The 13,761-nt window shown below is 43.2% G+C and overlaps 1 pseudogene; it reads left to right on the plus strand.

Annotated features, from left to right (window-relative positions):
* The window catches only part of LOC132870544 (NLR family CARD domain-containing protein 3-like), a 90,001-nt pseudogene that overhangs the window by 57,444 nt on the left and 18,796 nt on the right, over positions 1-13,761 (plus strand).

Below are 13,761 nucleotides of genomic sequence, written 5' to 3' on the forward strand. Positions count from 1 at the left end.
TGGGGTTTATTCCCATTTGTGTGAGATTCTTGTTCTCATGCTGTCTCGAGAACGAGTGGCTGAATGTTTGTAGGATTTATATGGAATGATCTTTGTGTAGCTACTGCTGGTACTAATAAACCCGGGTCCACGCTTCAAACTGATGTCATGACTGGTCTCTTTATTTTCCTTGCTCGTCATGAGCGCTGTGAAAACTGGCAACCAACAAAACAAACAACACATACCACACATTAATATTTAACCAAAACATACAGAAACATAAGTAAAGAAAAATACAATATAAAAGTAAGATAAATTACCGTGTACGCCTTGTACCAGCGGCAGAAGTTCATAAAGTGTCCATAAAGCGTGGCAAGTAGCCACCGCTATGCACGCCAACTCATTGAAGTCCTTTACCTGACCTTAGCGCTTCCAGGTCATAAGTTCATGTTCAACTCACGTGACATACACGATTCAACCAATACAAAAGTTAAGCAAAAAGCAACCCAAAAGAAAAATATACTTAGTCAAAAACAAAACCAATTAATAATACAGACAACAAAAACAAACCCATAATCAAACAAAAGGTCCATGTTATTCACGGTTGTCACATTGACAGGCCTACCAGCACCAGTTACACTCCCACCAAAATTACCTTGAATTATCGCACACAAAATGTAAAATCACAGCCAATGGTAATTTTACCCAGCATATAATTGAAACCTTTAATTCATAATCGCACTGTTCATTTAAAATCTCCATCCCCCAATGTAGAAAATAGTTAAAACACAGCAAATATTTCAGGAAAAAATTCATAACATTTACACCAGACATAGCAAACATTTCATTTAACTGAAACTCCTACAATAGAACAGGGAACCCTGCCGTCAAAAGGTTTAGAGTCACTTGCATACACCATCTTGAAGGAACGGGTCCAGGTGGTACAGTGGGTTGCTACGACTGACCTTCCCACCCTCTTGGCTGAGCATACACATCTCTTCTCCAAACACTGCTCGCTGTGCAAGCTGAATGAGGGTCAATGCAGCCTTCCTTCTTTCCTCCACGCTCAAGGGCGCCGGTGTCTTCAACCTCTTTGCCAACCTTTGGATTCGAGCCACAACGTTTACAGTCAGAGTCCACTTTGAGAAACGTGACAGGCATTGCAAAAAATCAGTTTCTTCTGCAACATAAGTTTTCAATACTTGGACAGCTTTGACCTCTGGGTCTCCCACCAATAACTCTGGTGTTCCTGGGCTGGCCACTATCTCTCTTTCCCACAGGAATCTGGGTCCTGTAAACCAGTTGGAATTGATCAGTTCGTCCACCTTAAGGCCTCTAGAGGCATGGTCAGCAGGGTTTTCCTCTGTGCTTATGTAGTGCCATTGCTTTGGGTCTGTGGCCTCACGGATTCTCTGTACTCGGTTTGCGACGAAGACATGAAATCTTCTCGCCTCATTATTGATATACCCAAGGACCACTTGTGAGTCTGTCCAAAAGTATTCTCTGTCAACCTTGAGGTCAAGTTCTTCCTTCAGCATGTTACTCATTACTGCGGAAATGACTGCTACTGTCAATTCTAAGCGAGGTATAGTGACAACTTTGGTAGGGGCGACCCTAGCTTTCCCCATAATCAAGGCACAATGAACATTGGCATCATTCAAGAGCCTGATATAAGAGCACTGACCATAGCCTTGGTTGCTGGCATCAGAAAAATGGTGTAATTCAGTCCTCACAATCTTTCCAAAGTCCTGAGGTATAAAACATCTTGAGATCTGTATTTTGTGCAGGTTTGGGAAATCCTCCAGCCAGCTCTCCCACCTTGGCCTTAATTCACTTGGCAGTGGTTCATCCCAACTAATGCCCTTCTGGCACATTTCCTGCAGTATCCTCTTCCCCAAAAGGACATATGGGGCCAAGAAACCCAAAGGATCATAAATGGAGGACACAACTGAGAGGATACCACGGCGCGTAGCGGCTTTCTCCTCAGGGGAGATTGAGAAGGAGAAGACATCATTTTCTACATCCCACCTCACTCCCAGCACATTCTGTATGGGAAGATGATCATAGTTAAGATTGACATTCTTCACGTCAGCGGCACGATCAGTCACACTTATTGACTCCAGTACATTTCTGTTGTTAGAAAGGAATTTGTGGAGATGCAATTTTCCTTTAGCACATACAGCTTGAGCATCCTTCACCAACCTTATTGCCTCATCAACTGACTCCAGGCTTATGAGCCCGTCATCTACATAAAAATGGTTCCTAATGAAACGGGCAGCCAATGGGTACTCCTTCTCATTCAGGCTGGCCAGCTGCTTCATAGCATAATTAGCACACCCTGGAGAAGATGATGCTCCGAACAGGTGGACCTTCATGCGATATTCTGTGGGTTCTGCATTTATGTCACCATTCTCCCACCAAAGGAAACGCAGATAGTCCCGGTCTTCTGTACGGACATGAAATCTATGGAACATTTTTTCTACGTCACACATGATGGCAATTGGGTAATTACGGAAACGACAGAGCACTCCAGTAAGCCCATTAGTGAGATCAGGCCCAGACAACAAATGATCATTCAAGGAGGTGCCTTCATACTTAGCAGAACAGTCAAAAACTACCCTTATCTTATCTGGCTTCTTAGGGTGATAGATGCCTTGATGGGGAATATACCACACGTTTCCAACCTTTGCTTGGTTTTTTACGTTTTCTGCATCACCATCTCCAAACACTCCTTCCATAAATCTCACATAGTCACGCTTGAATTTAAAATCTTGTTCCAACTTCCTTTTAAGATGTTTCAAACGAATTAATGCAAGCTTCTTATTGTCTGGAAGATGCGGACGTGCTTTAAAAGGTAGGGGCATCTCAATGTGACCACATTCATTTTGACTGACACCTTCCTTTAAGACCTGAAGAAACTGAACATCCTCCTGTGATACGCTCCTCTCTCCCATGCGAGTATCAGCAAAGTCAAGTTCCAGGGCTCTTATGACAGAAGTTGGGGTCACTAAAGGCATTTCCTTGACCAATACGCAATGGCAAAACCCCGCCACACTCTCAGGATTAGTATTCTGCTTCACACTTCCCACAATGCTCCATCCCAAGTCTGTCTTGATCGCATAAGGCTCATAATCACCGCCTGTAACAACTTGCCGTGGTGCCAGAGCCCTAGAGCAGTCATACCCTATCAAAAGTCCAACCTCACATTCCATCAAACCGTGAATTTTGTCTGCTATGGGTGCGAGATGTTTCCACCTCTTAGCTATCTCAGGAGTGGGAATGTGTGCTCGGTCTAGAGGGATAAAATCCCTCACATAGGTGGGAGGTAAGAGGATGGAATAATCTGATGAAAGTCCTCGGACTTTGAGTCCACTGACCCTTTGGCTTTCCACAACCGAACCTACTCCCATCATTGTAGAGAGCTTTAATCTTACTGGTTCCTTTTCAATTTGCAGCTTTTCACATACTTCTCGATCAACGAATGTATGACTGCTCTGAGTATCCAATAGGGCATAAACAAGAATCTCTGTCTCTGTATTGGTTGATGAGAGCCAGACTGGCACAATCATTGATGTACTGCTGCTTGCTTCTCCACTAACAGAACATGAAAGTGAGACTGTGTTCTCTTCAACAGGCAAAACAGCTTGTGAAGACTCGTTTGCTACAGGACGATCTTTGTGCAATGGTGTAGGGTGGCGTTTCTTACATAGCACACATGAGACTCTATTCCTGCAATCTCTGGAGATATGCCCTCTTTTTAGGCATGCAAAACACAGCTTATTGTCAAGCACAAATTTTCTTTTCTCTTCTTCTGAGCTTCCCATCAATTTCTGACATTTGTGTGTGGCATGACTTTCTCCACAAAATGCACATTTAAGTGATCCAAAGTTAGGCACCACTGTTGTCAAGAGTGAATTAAAATCTTCAGTGTCACCATCCTTGGACTTGGACGAGGAACAACCTGCTTCTGAGGAGCTCACATCTGTTGCAAAGGTATTTGCTTGTGACTGTTTTGTTTCTCTAGCTGTCCTCTCCGCTGTATTTTTAATTGCATGCAGTGATGACACTGGATTACACGCTATGCGTGCCTCCTTTGCAATAAATGCAGAAAACTCACTAAAGCCTGGATAGTCTTTGCTTTTGTCCAATTCTTCTGTGACGTAGCGATTCCACCTACTTGTCACCCAATCAGGGAGTTTGGTCAGCATTTTCTGGTTCTCTTCACAGTCATTCAGAACCTGAAGGCCCTTGACGTGTGGCATAGCATCGCAACAAGATTGTAAAAAGTCACTAAACTCTCTTAACTTAATATACTCTTTTGCGCCAATCTTTGCCCATCTGTTGAGTTTTTCCCTAAATGCACGGTGCACCACAAAGGAATGACCATATCGCTCATGCAACTTCTTCCATGCTTGTTCATAGGCCTGTTCATCTTTCCTATAGAAGCTACCTTCCAAAACTGACTTTGCTTCGCCACCAATGTACTTTTGTAAATAGAACAATTTGTCTGCTGCATTGAAGCATCGTCCTTCTATAAGAACTTTGAAGCTGGTACTCCACTCTATAAACTGCAGTGGATCCCCAGAGAATACAGAGGGTTCTGGAACGGGAAGTCGAGTTAAGGCCATTGATTCCTGCAGAGCTTGCACTAGATATGTTTCATTCTTTGCAGCTTGTCCTGTCAGGTGTGCGGCACTAGGGGGAACTGGATTGGGATTACTCATATCACATGCTGGGCTAGGTTGCTCACTTTTTTCTCTTAAATCCTCCTCTTTGTATACTCTGAGTCTTGCTCTCATTACTTCAAGATCTCTGTGACGCTCAAGCTTTCTTAATTGCTGACGTTTGGACTCTATATCATCCTCCATCTCTACTTCAGCTTCCTTTGCTGCCAACTGTGCGGCCGCCTCTACTCTTTGAACAGCAATACTCCCGGCTTCAGAAGGATGGACGGAGAGCTGGCCATGTTTTGTGACTCTAGAAGCGGTAGATCCATATATTGACCGTGCATATTCATTGTCGAGCAGCGAACGCAACCTTGCCCTCTCTGCCTCTACATCAAAGTCAATGTCCTCTTCAGTTGCTCGTACATTCATCAATCTCAACAGGTCTGCAGTTATTGCGTTGCAAGCATCAATTCTCCTCCTAATTTCTTGACTTGGTGCAATGTTACGCCGCATGTCATCGTATAACTTTCTCATTTCAGTCTCTTGCCTCTCCATTTCATCCATCATCTCGAATAAGGTTGACTCATTGCAGTATGTCTTCAACGCAGATCTTACATCTCTGACCTTGACTTTCCATTTCTCATATGCCAACTTAAACGTTTTTTCTTTCTGAGAGAGTTCCTGCTCTTTCAATTCTTGCATTTTTGGAGTTAAGCGCCTGTCACGGGAGGACTTTCTAATTTCACTTGTCTGTGGAATGGCAGCACTAAACTCTTTCCTTTCGGTCTCAGACTTTCCTATGCACAAAGTACATGAAAAACGTCTAACTGCATTCTTTACACTTTCACCTTCAGCTTCAATCACTTCTTTGGTTTGTCCACAAATACTACACTCATGTGCTTTTAGCACATCATCAACTGGCTCTTCAACTACAGACATTTTATAATCTTAAAAAGGTTGGCATACAAAGCAATAAAAATTGTTACTTTTTTTCTTTTTACTCATAAACCCATATTTTCCTTTAAAACACCTTTCCCATATAACAGCAGGACACTTGGGCAAACTGAATTCAATTCACCTACCTACAACTACAAACAAGCCATTGGCTGGGAAATATTAAAAGAAAGTGTCTATTGCATTTCCTATGTCACTTTAAAGAACCGTCATCACATTAACCAAGGTAACTTTTTTTTTTATGATATACGACCTGTGACACAGCAGATGAAAGAGTCCGACGAAGCAGGGTACAAAGCAGGTAAGTCCTTTCTGTCCGCTAAGATGAAGACACGATGATGAATTGTCCCATAGTCCACCGAAAAGGCTCCCACACGATTAAGCGCCCAGTTGACGCGAGTTGAGCCAACTGCACACGACAGTCTGGCGTGATGGCTACCGGAGTTATCAATCCGGCCCACCACCGAGAACAAGGGTAGCAGAAACCAAAGGACGGCCCACTACAGAGTACAGCAATCCTCGGTCAGAAGGTGACGTTTTCACTGTAGCTACTGCTGGTACTATTAAACCCTGGTCCACGCTTCAAACTGATGTCATGACTGGTCTCTTTATTTTCCTTGCTCGTCATGAGCACCGTGAAAACTGGCAACCAACAAAACAAACAACACATACCACACATTAATATTTAACCAAAACATACAGAAACATAAGTAAAGAAAAATACAATATAAAAGTAAGATAAATTACCGTGTACGCCTTGTACCAGCGGCAGAAGTTCATAAAGTGTCCATAAAGCGTGGCAAGTAGCCACCGCTATGCACGCCAACTCATTGAAGTCCTTTACCTGGCCTTAGCGCTTCCAGGTCATAAGTTCATGTTCAACTCACGTGACATACACGATTCAACCAATACAAAAGTTAAGCAAAAAGCAACCCAAAAGAAAAATATACTTAGTCAAAAACAAAACCAATTAATAATACAGACAACAAAAACAAACCCATAATCAAACAAAAGGTCCATGTTATTCACGGTTGTCACATTGACAGGCCTACCAGCACCAGTTACACTTTGTTTCCTTCCTTGATTCTCCAATAATATAAATCTATAGTGTTCTATAAATGCACTGTGTTTCCCAACCTTTCTTGAGCCACGGCACATATTTTACATTTGAAAAATCCCACGACACACCACCAAACAAAAATGTGTGTGTGTTTATAAAGCCAAAGCTACCGGGGGGGATACCCCCCAGGAAAATTTTGAAAAATAAAGCCTTACAAACCACTTTTCCTGCAATCTGAGCTGTAGCAGATAAAAAATATCTGTTGTCTTTTTTTATATATTTACATGAAAATGTGTATCAAATCAATAGGAGTATTGTTTGAATTCAAAATAAAATCACATTCAACATTCAAGGGTATGGTTATAATTCATGATCAACAAAAATGACAAACTAAATTCACATTAAACTTAAGTTCTATTAATTATCAAAATGTTCATATATGAAATAAAATTTCTTAGGGTGACTGACCTTTTCTCCCCATGTCCTCATTAGTTGCATATGATTTCTTCAAGAAGTCTTTTGAAATATTTAAGTTTTCAAAACTGTCAGCATTAATTCAGATTTACTGACCATCATATACATGTTCAATGTATTAAATCAAACGAATGCTAAGTTTATGGGATAATGTCTATGTACACTTTACACAATTATTTATAGTTCACAGTCACTTCTCATTTTCATTTGATCATTTCGACTTCTTCAGCTTTTTGGCCAAAGACAAAAGCTTGTCAGTCCTCTCTTTTGTAAGAGCTGTTATGATTGGCTATCATGCTCTCGCCATCGATGTTTTGGCCAATTACAGATAACACGTATTCTACCACGAGACTTGGCGAGACTAAAGATAGCGAAAATGTAAACATGTAACATCGTCGTAGGAATGAATTACGCTTGAGTATCACGAAGGAACATACCCCAACCCCCTCAATAAATGAAAAAAAATCTCAACGGATTTGGCATAAAATAAAAAGGTTGATTTTTACTCAGAAAAAGCGAAAATCCGCCGAAAAGCAGAAAACTCTCATCCCTGCTATCGCTATCACCGCTGTCACACCCGAAGCATTACTAATTCTATTGTTTGAATGGCAACAGGTAGATACACAGGTTAATTAGCTACCTGCTGCCATCTATTGGAAGAGTATTTAATTGTTCTGCCGGTCACTCTATTGCCGCTTTTCCACTACAAACGCGGCTGAGTCGGGCTGAGCCGTGCCGTGCTGAGTTGGGCTGAGTCGAGCTGAGCGGGGCTGTTGGAGTTGCATTTCGACTACAACCGCGCTGAACCGTGCTGGCTGGAAGTGGGTGGACACATTGGGTGGAGTTAGCGAAAGTGGGTGGACGTCACGTGATGTCGTTAAGCAGCGCAAACAGTGACATCAGTGAGCTTTTAAGCGGTAGTCTCACGACCCGGATAGTAAACAATAAACATGGAGGACATGGAGTCGTTAGTGTTGCTGGTCTTGGTGCTGTGGCTTGTTGTCACCGACAACGCGGACAGATACTGGCAAGAGCGTATAGATGAGGCGAGGCGCATAAGGCTTCAGAAATTCTCGTAATTCGTAATTCTTCTTCTTCCGGGTTTGCGGTGTTTACAGATCCCAGCGTGCTCGCGGGGCGTGTGTGGGCATGTGAGGACACTCCTCCTCACCAATCAGTGCACAGGGGAGTGTCTGCTCACGCCCCCAGCCTCAGTCGGCTCGCTTTGACTCGCTTCAGCCCCACTCCAAAACGGTGAGAGTTTTAGGGGCTAAGCAGGGCTGAAGCGAGCTGAGTCGTGCTGTTTTTTGGTAGTCGAAACGCGAGCCGTGTCGGGCTGAAGTGAGCTGAAGCGAGCTGAAGTGAGCTGAAAAAGGGTAGTGGAAAAGGGCCATATGTCGCTGGCATAGACGAATGAAGACAAATTATTTGCAGTAAATAAATAATTTTCGGAACAATTAAGTGAAATTGGATAATGTCCCACAGTACACCTGATGATCTCTCACAGCACACTAATGTGCTGCGGCACAGTGGTTGGGAAACATTGGTGTAGACGACGGAGAAACAAGTTTATTGCCCCTGTGTAGTGCACTATCAGTCTAGCAGAGACCCATCTGAGATTCAGTCTCTCTCTCTCTCTCTCTCTGATTAAAGTTCATGGTCTCTCTGCTGTTCTCTGTTCAGCTTCAGCTGCTGATGGTTTAATATCACACACAACAGAGGAGAGAAACTCAATATAACACTCAGTATTATCATTATTAATGACACTGTTAATGAGAATAAACAGGTGATATTAAATCCTCATGACATTCTGAATAATAAAATTAATTTTACACTCATCATCTTTAAAGTCAGTATTAAACCAAGATGGGAATCTGTTGATGAAGTGTGTGTCATTGTGTCTCTGCAGGTTGTGGGATTGTGGTGTCTCAGATGAAGGCTGTGCTGCTCTGAGTTCAGCTCTGAGATCAAACCCCTCACACCTGAGAGACCTGGATCTGTCCTCTAATAAACTCGGACACTCAGGAGTGAAGCGTCTCTGTGCTGGACTGGAGAATCCTCACTGTAAACTGGAGACACTGGGGTAAGATCATCTCTCTGAGAGTCACATGACCTGCTCCTCAGTGAGACCCATTCTCTAATAGTGAGACTGAAGCAGAGGTTTTAGCTTCATCATCAGTGTCCTGAGGAGGAAGATTGTTTCTGTTCACTCGGGGTGTAACGATTAATCGAGTTCGTCGACTAAAACTGATGACCAAATTAGTTCCCAACTGATGTAATAGTTGATTAGTTGGTGACATCATCACGTGTGTTTTTCGCGCTAACTCGGAATGCTTTGACGTTCGCGCTTACTGGAGAGAAATTCACAAAAGCGCAAAGGCAGCTTCAAAAACCTCCAAAGTGTGGGAGCTTTTCACACTGAACTCTGAAAGGAAAGGTTGTGAATGACCCAGTTTGTAAAGCTGACCTTAGCTGGTATGGAAGCACATCCTCTCTGTCGGAGCGTGTGAAGAGGAAGCAGGTCGGCTCACTGGATGAAGGTTCATCTCAGGAAGTTAGCTAGCTAGTTGGCTAACGTTAATGGTGAAAGCCGTCTTATGGTCTTCATGTTATGAGCTGTAACGTTTATTGGAAATGCAGAGTCTCTTGATTTGTTAATGGAGTTGGAACAGAGAAGCAACTAACAACCTGTTATTCCCAGCGAACCTGTTCACAGTCCAAATACCATTTCCACTTTTAAACGTTACATCGACGTCATAATGTCACGGTGACGTTTACAGCTGGAGATGGTGCTGCTGCTGACTGCACGAGTTTGCAGATGTCTGGAGAATGTGATATTTTCTCACAAAACCGCAATGAAAATTCTGCACCTCCTGTTTATGTGCGTGGCCAAAGTGAAGGGTTTCTGGGTTTGATCTCGGTGAAGTTGATGTTTGGGGAAAAAGTGACAGCCTGAATAACGAACATCTCCATTTATCATGAAACTGCACCGATAGAGGGGAAACATTTATTTAGAGCACGTTTCGATATCTACACAGGATTCTAGAATCAAAACAAAAATATGGTTTAAATGTAGATTTCTTAAACGGAGTGTGAGGGACGGAGCGGTGACGCACGGGAGCGAGCACTAATCCGTTTATCGACAAAAACAGCGAGGAGCTGAACTGCTGCTACTGTTTCTGTACTGTTTTACTGTTCACTGTGTCATTTATCACCGTTCACTAAAGATTAACTCCATTTGAACAAACTCGGTTGTTTTAGAAGTGCAGGGAAAGACCTCCCGGCTTTTTAAACACGTTTGTGTCCAAACTGAAATATTCCCTCCTTCAGCTTTGTCGTGTTCATCTCTCATCTGTAGAAACATTATCTGGGATCAAGAAATGCAGACATCCACACTGGCTGTTAAAATATTCTCATTTATTGGTTAAAACTTTGTAAAACAACCCCATATCCAGTTTCATTCACCGCCGTTCAACTCCACCACCACCTCCTGGTTCCAGTGGGAAAGCGGGGGACTGTACCACCACAGGGAAATAGGGGTGTTTGGTGGTGTGGTCCATTCTGACAGGGGTGTTTTTAATGGAAATGGTAAATATGGGTATTTAAAAAAAAAACAAAACTTTATTTATTCGCCACATGCACACTTCAAGCACAGTGAAATTCATCCTCTGCATTTAACCCATCTGAAGCAGTGAACACACTCAGAGCAGTGGGCAGCCACACCAGAGCGCCCGGGGAGCAGTCAGGTGTTCGGTACCTCGCTCAAGGGCACCTCAGCCCAAGGCCGCCCCACGTCAACATAACTGCATGTCTTTGGATTGTGGGGGAAACCGGCGCACCCAGAGGAAACCCACACAGACACGGGGAGAACATGCAAACTCCACACAGAAAGGCCCTCGCCGGCTGCTGGGTTCAAACCCAGAACCTTCTTGCTGTGAAGCGACAGTGTGAACCACTACACCACCGTGCCACCTATGGTATTTTGTGTGTAAAGCGGTCTGGGTAAACAGGAAGTGTTTTATATGTTTGTTTGGTGTTTGTTTAGTTGAGTCATTATTTTATAATTGAGGTATTAACGAGTTAATTGATTTATTTTTGGATTTGGTTTGTGTGGTGGGCGGAGCTACAGCGAGTCTCTCACAAGAGCATGTGGAGATGCTGACTTTCCTCCATTTCAGTACAGAACTGTGATTGGAGCCTGATTTAGCTGTAACAGAGTTGAGGCTGCAGAAAGCACGTTCCTTCCTCACTGTTTACATTTAGATGGTTGTGTGGTTTACCTGATGAAGGGGAAACTGGTGTAGGTTTTTATTTTATTGCTGCTACTTTGCTGATCCTTGGTTTTAAATTTTGACAGGAAAATAGATTTTGGAATTTTTATTTTTGTCTGAGCAGGAAAGATCATTAAAACATTGAATTTTTGAAAGAAGTGCTGTGCTCGAAACCCCCCGCGTCCGATCATCCGAGACGACTAAAGTCTGTGCAAGGACGAGTAAAACTTGAATGGTAATCCTCCAATCGGACGACAAAAGTTAGTGCTGGCAACCTAAACAACACAGGCAACTGCTCCGTGATGCAGGTCTGAACTGTCAGTCCGGCAGTAGCATAGTTCTATTATTATTATTAGGGCCCGAGCCCTATAGGGCGAAGGCCCTATTGTTCTTGTAAGAGTTCACTATTATTAGGGCCCGAGCCCTATGGGCGAAGGCCCTATTGTTCTTGTAAGAGTTCACTATTATTATTCTTCCGTCTTCTTTATTTTTCTCCGCTGTTGGGCCATTTTCGGGGCGCTTGCCATGGGCGAAAACGCACGAAATTTGGCGCCAGTTCCGAGAATTGCCACCGCTACTCAGAACCAAAAGCCCAAACTTGGCCGGGGCTCAGGGCCTCTATAGCGCCCCCTAAGTCGTTGTGATTTTGGCCTCCCGCATTAAGGTGCCTGGTTGCCATATAGTTTGTAGTAGTGGCATGCCATTTGGTATGCATATGTATCTCACTAAGCCGGACAAAAATGTAATGCCAATGCATTAGCCACGCCCAACAGGAAGTGAGGTAATTTCACTTTTGTGCGAAATGCATGGCCACGAAGACGGCGCAACTCCTCCTAGACCGTTCATGGGAATGTCACCAAAATTAATACACATCATCTACAGACATGGCTGACAAAAGTTACTAAATAAGTTTCACGTACGATAAACCGTTCAGAAGTTATACGTCAATCAATTTTCACTTCAAAATTTTACATGCTAAAAAAATCATAACAAATCTTCTAATTGCTCAACACTGCTCATACTTCACACGCTAATCACTCATTGGGCTTCTGACATGTTACCCAATTTCTGTGATATTTCGCCACTGGGGGCGCTATTTTTGGGCAAAAAATCCAATCTTTCCTCAAATTTGGTCAAACTTCACGGCCACCCTCTTACTGCCTCCCATGTCATGTATACCACATTTTGGGAATTTTCGTCCATGGGGGGCGCTGTTTTTGGCCGACGCAATTGCTCCAACACGGGTTTTTGGTAAATAATTCCATAATGCTTTTCCTTCACACCACTACCTTGTGATAGTGCGTTGCTGTTGTAGACACTTATTTTTCCAACTCATAATCGCTCATGTACAGCATAGCGCCACCTACTGACATGGGAAAAACCAAAAAATTTATTCTTCAAAAATCTATATCTCATCTTCTATTTACTCAATTGTCATCAAACTTCATACGCAAACTCTTCATAGCTCACCTGACATGTACGCCAAATTTTGTGCACTTTTGCCCCTGGGGGTGCTGGTTACGGCAGAAATGATATTGCAGCTTCTGATTTGTCAAATTTGGCAAGCAAACTCTTTACAAGACCCTTATTGGGGCGCTTGCCATGGTCGACAACGCACGAAATTTGGCTCCTTTTTCTTAGACTGCCACCGCTACTGAGAACCAGAAGCCCAGATCCAGGCGGGCCTCAGGGCCTCTATAGCGCCCCCTAACTCGTTGTGATTTTGGCCTCCCGCATTAAGGTGCCTGGTTGCCATGTAGTTTGTAGTAGTGGCATGCCATTTGGTACGCATATGTATCTCACTAAGCCGGACAAAAATGTAATGCCAATGCATTAGCCACGCCCAACAGGAAGTGAGGTAATTTCACTTTTGTGCGAAATGCATGGCCACGAAGACGGCACAACTCCTCCTAGACCGTTCATAGGAATGTCGCCAAAATTGATACACATCATCTACAGACATGGCTGACAAAAGTTACTCAATACGTTTCACGTACGATAAACCGTTCAGAAGTTATACGTCAATCAATTTTCAATGCAAAATTTTACATGCTTAAAAATTCATAACAAATCTTCTAATTGCTCAAAACTGCTCATACTTCACACGCTAATCACTCATTGGGCTTCTGACATGTTACCCAATTTCTGTGATATTTCGCCACTGGGGGCGCTATTTTTGGGCAAAAAATCCAATCTTTCCTCAAATTTGGTCACACTTCACGGGCACCCTCTTACTACCTCCCATGTCATGTATACCACATTTTGGGAATTTTCGTCCATGGGGGGCGCTGTTTTTGGCCGACGCAATTGCTCCAACACGGGTTTTTGGTAAATAATTCCATAATGCTTTTCCTTC

This window comes from Neoarius graeffei, chromosome 22 (genome assembly GCF_027579695.1).
Source record: "Neoarius graeffei isolate fNeoGra1 chromosome 22, fNeoGra1.pri, whole genome shotgun sequence".
NCBI classification, from domain to species: Eukaryota; Metazoa; Chordata; class Actinopteri; order Siluriformes; family Ariidae; genus Neoarius; species Neoarius graeffei.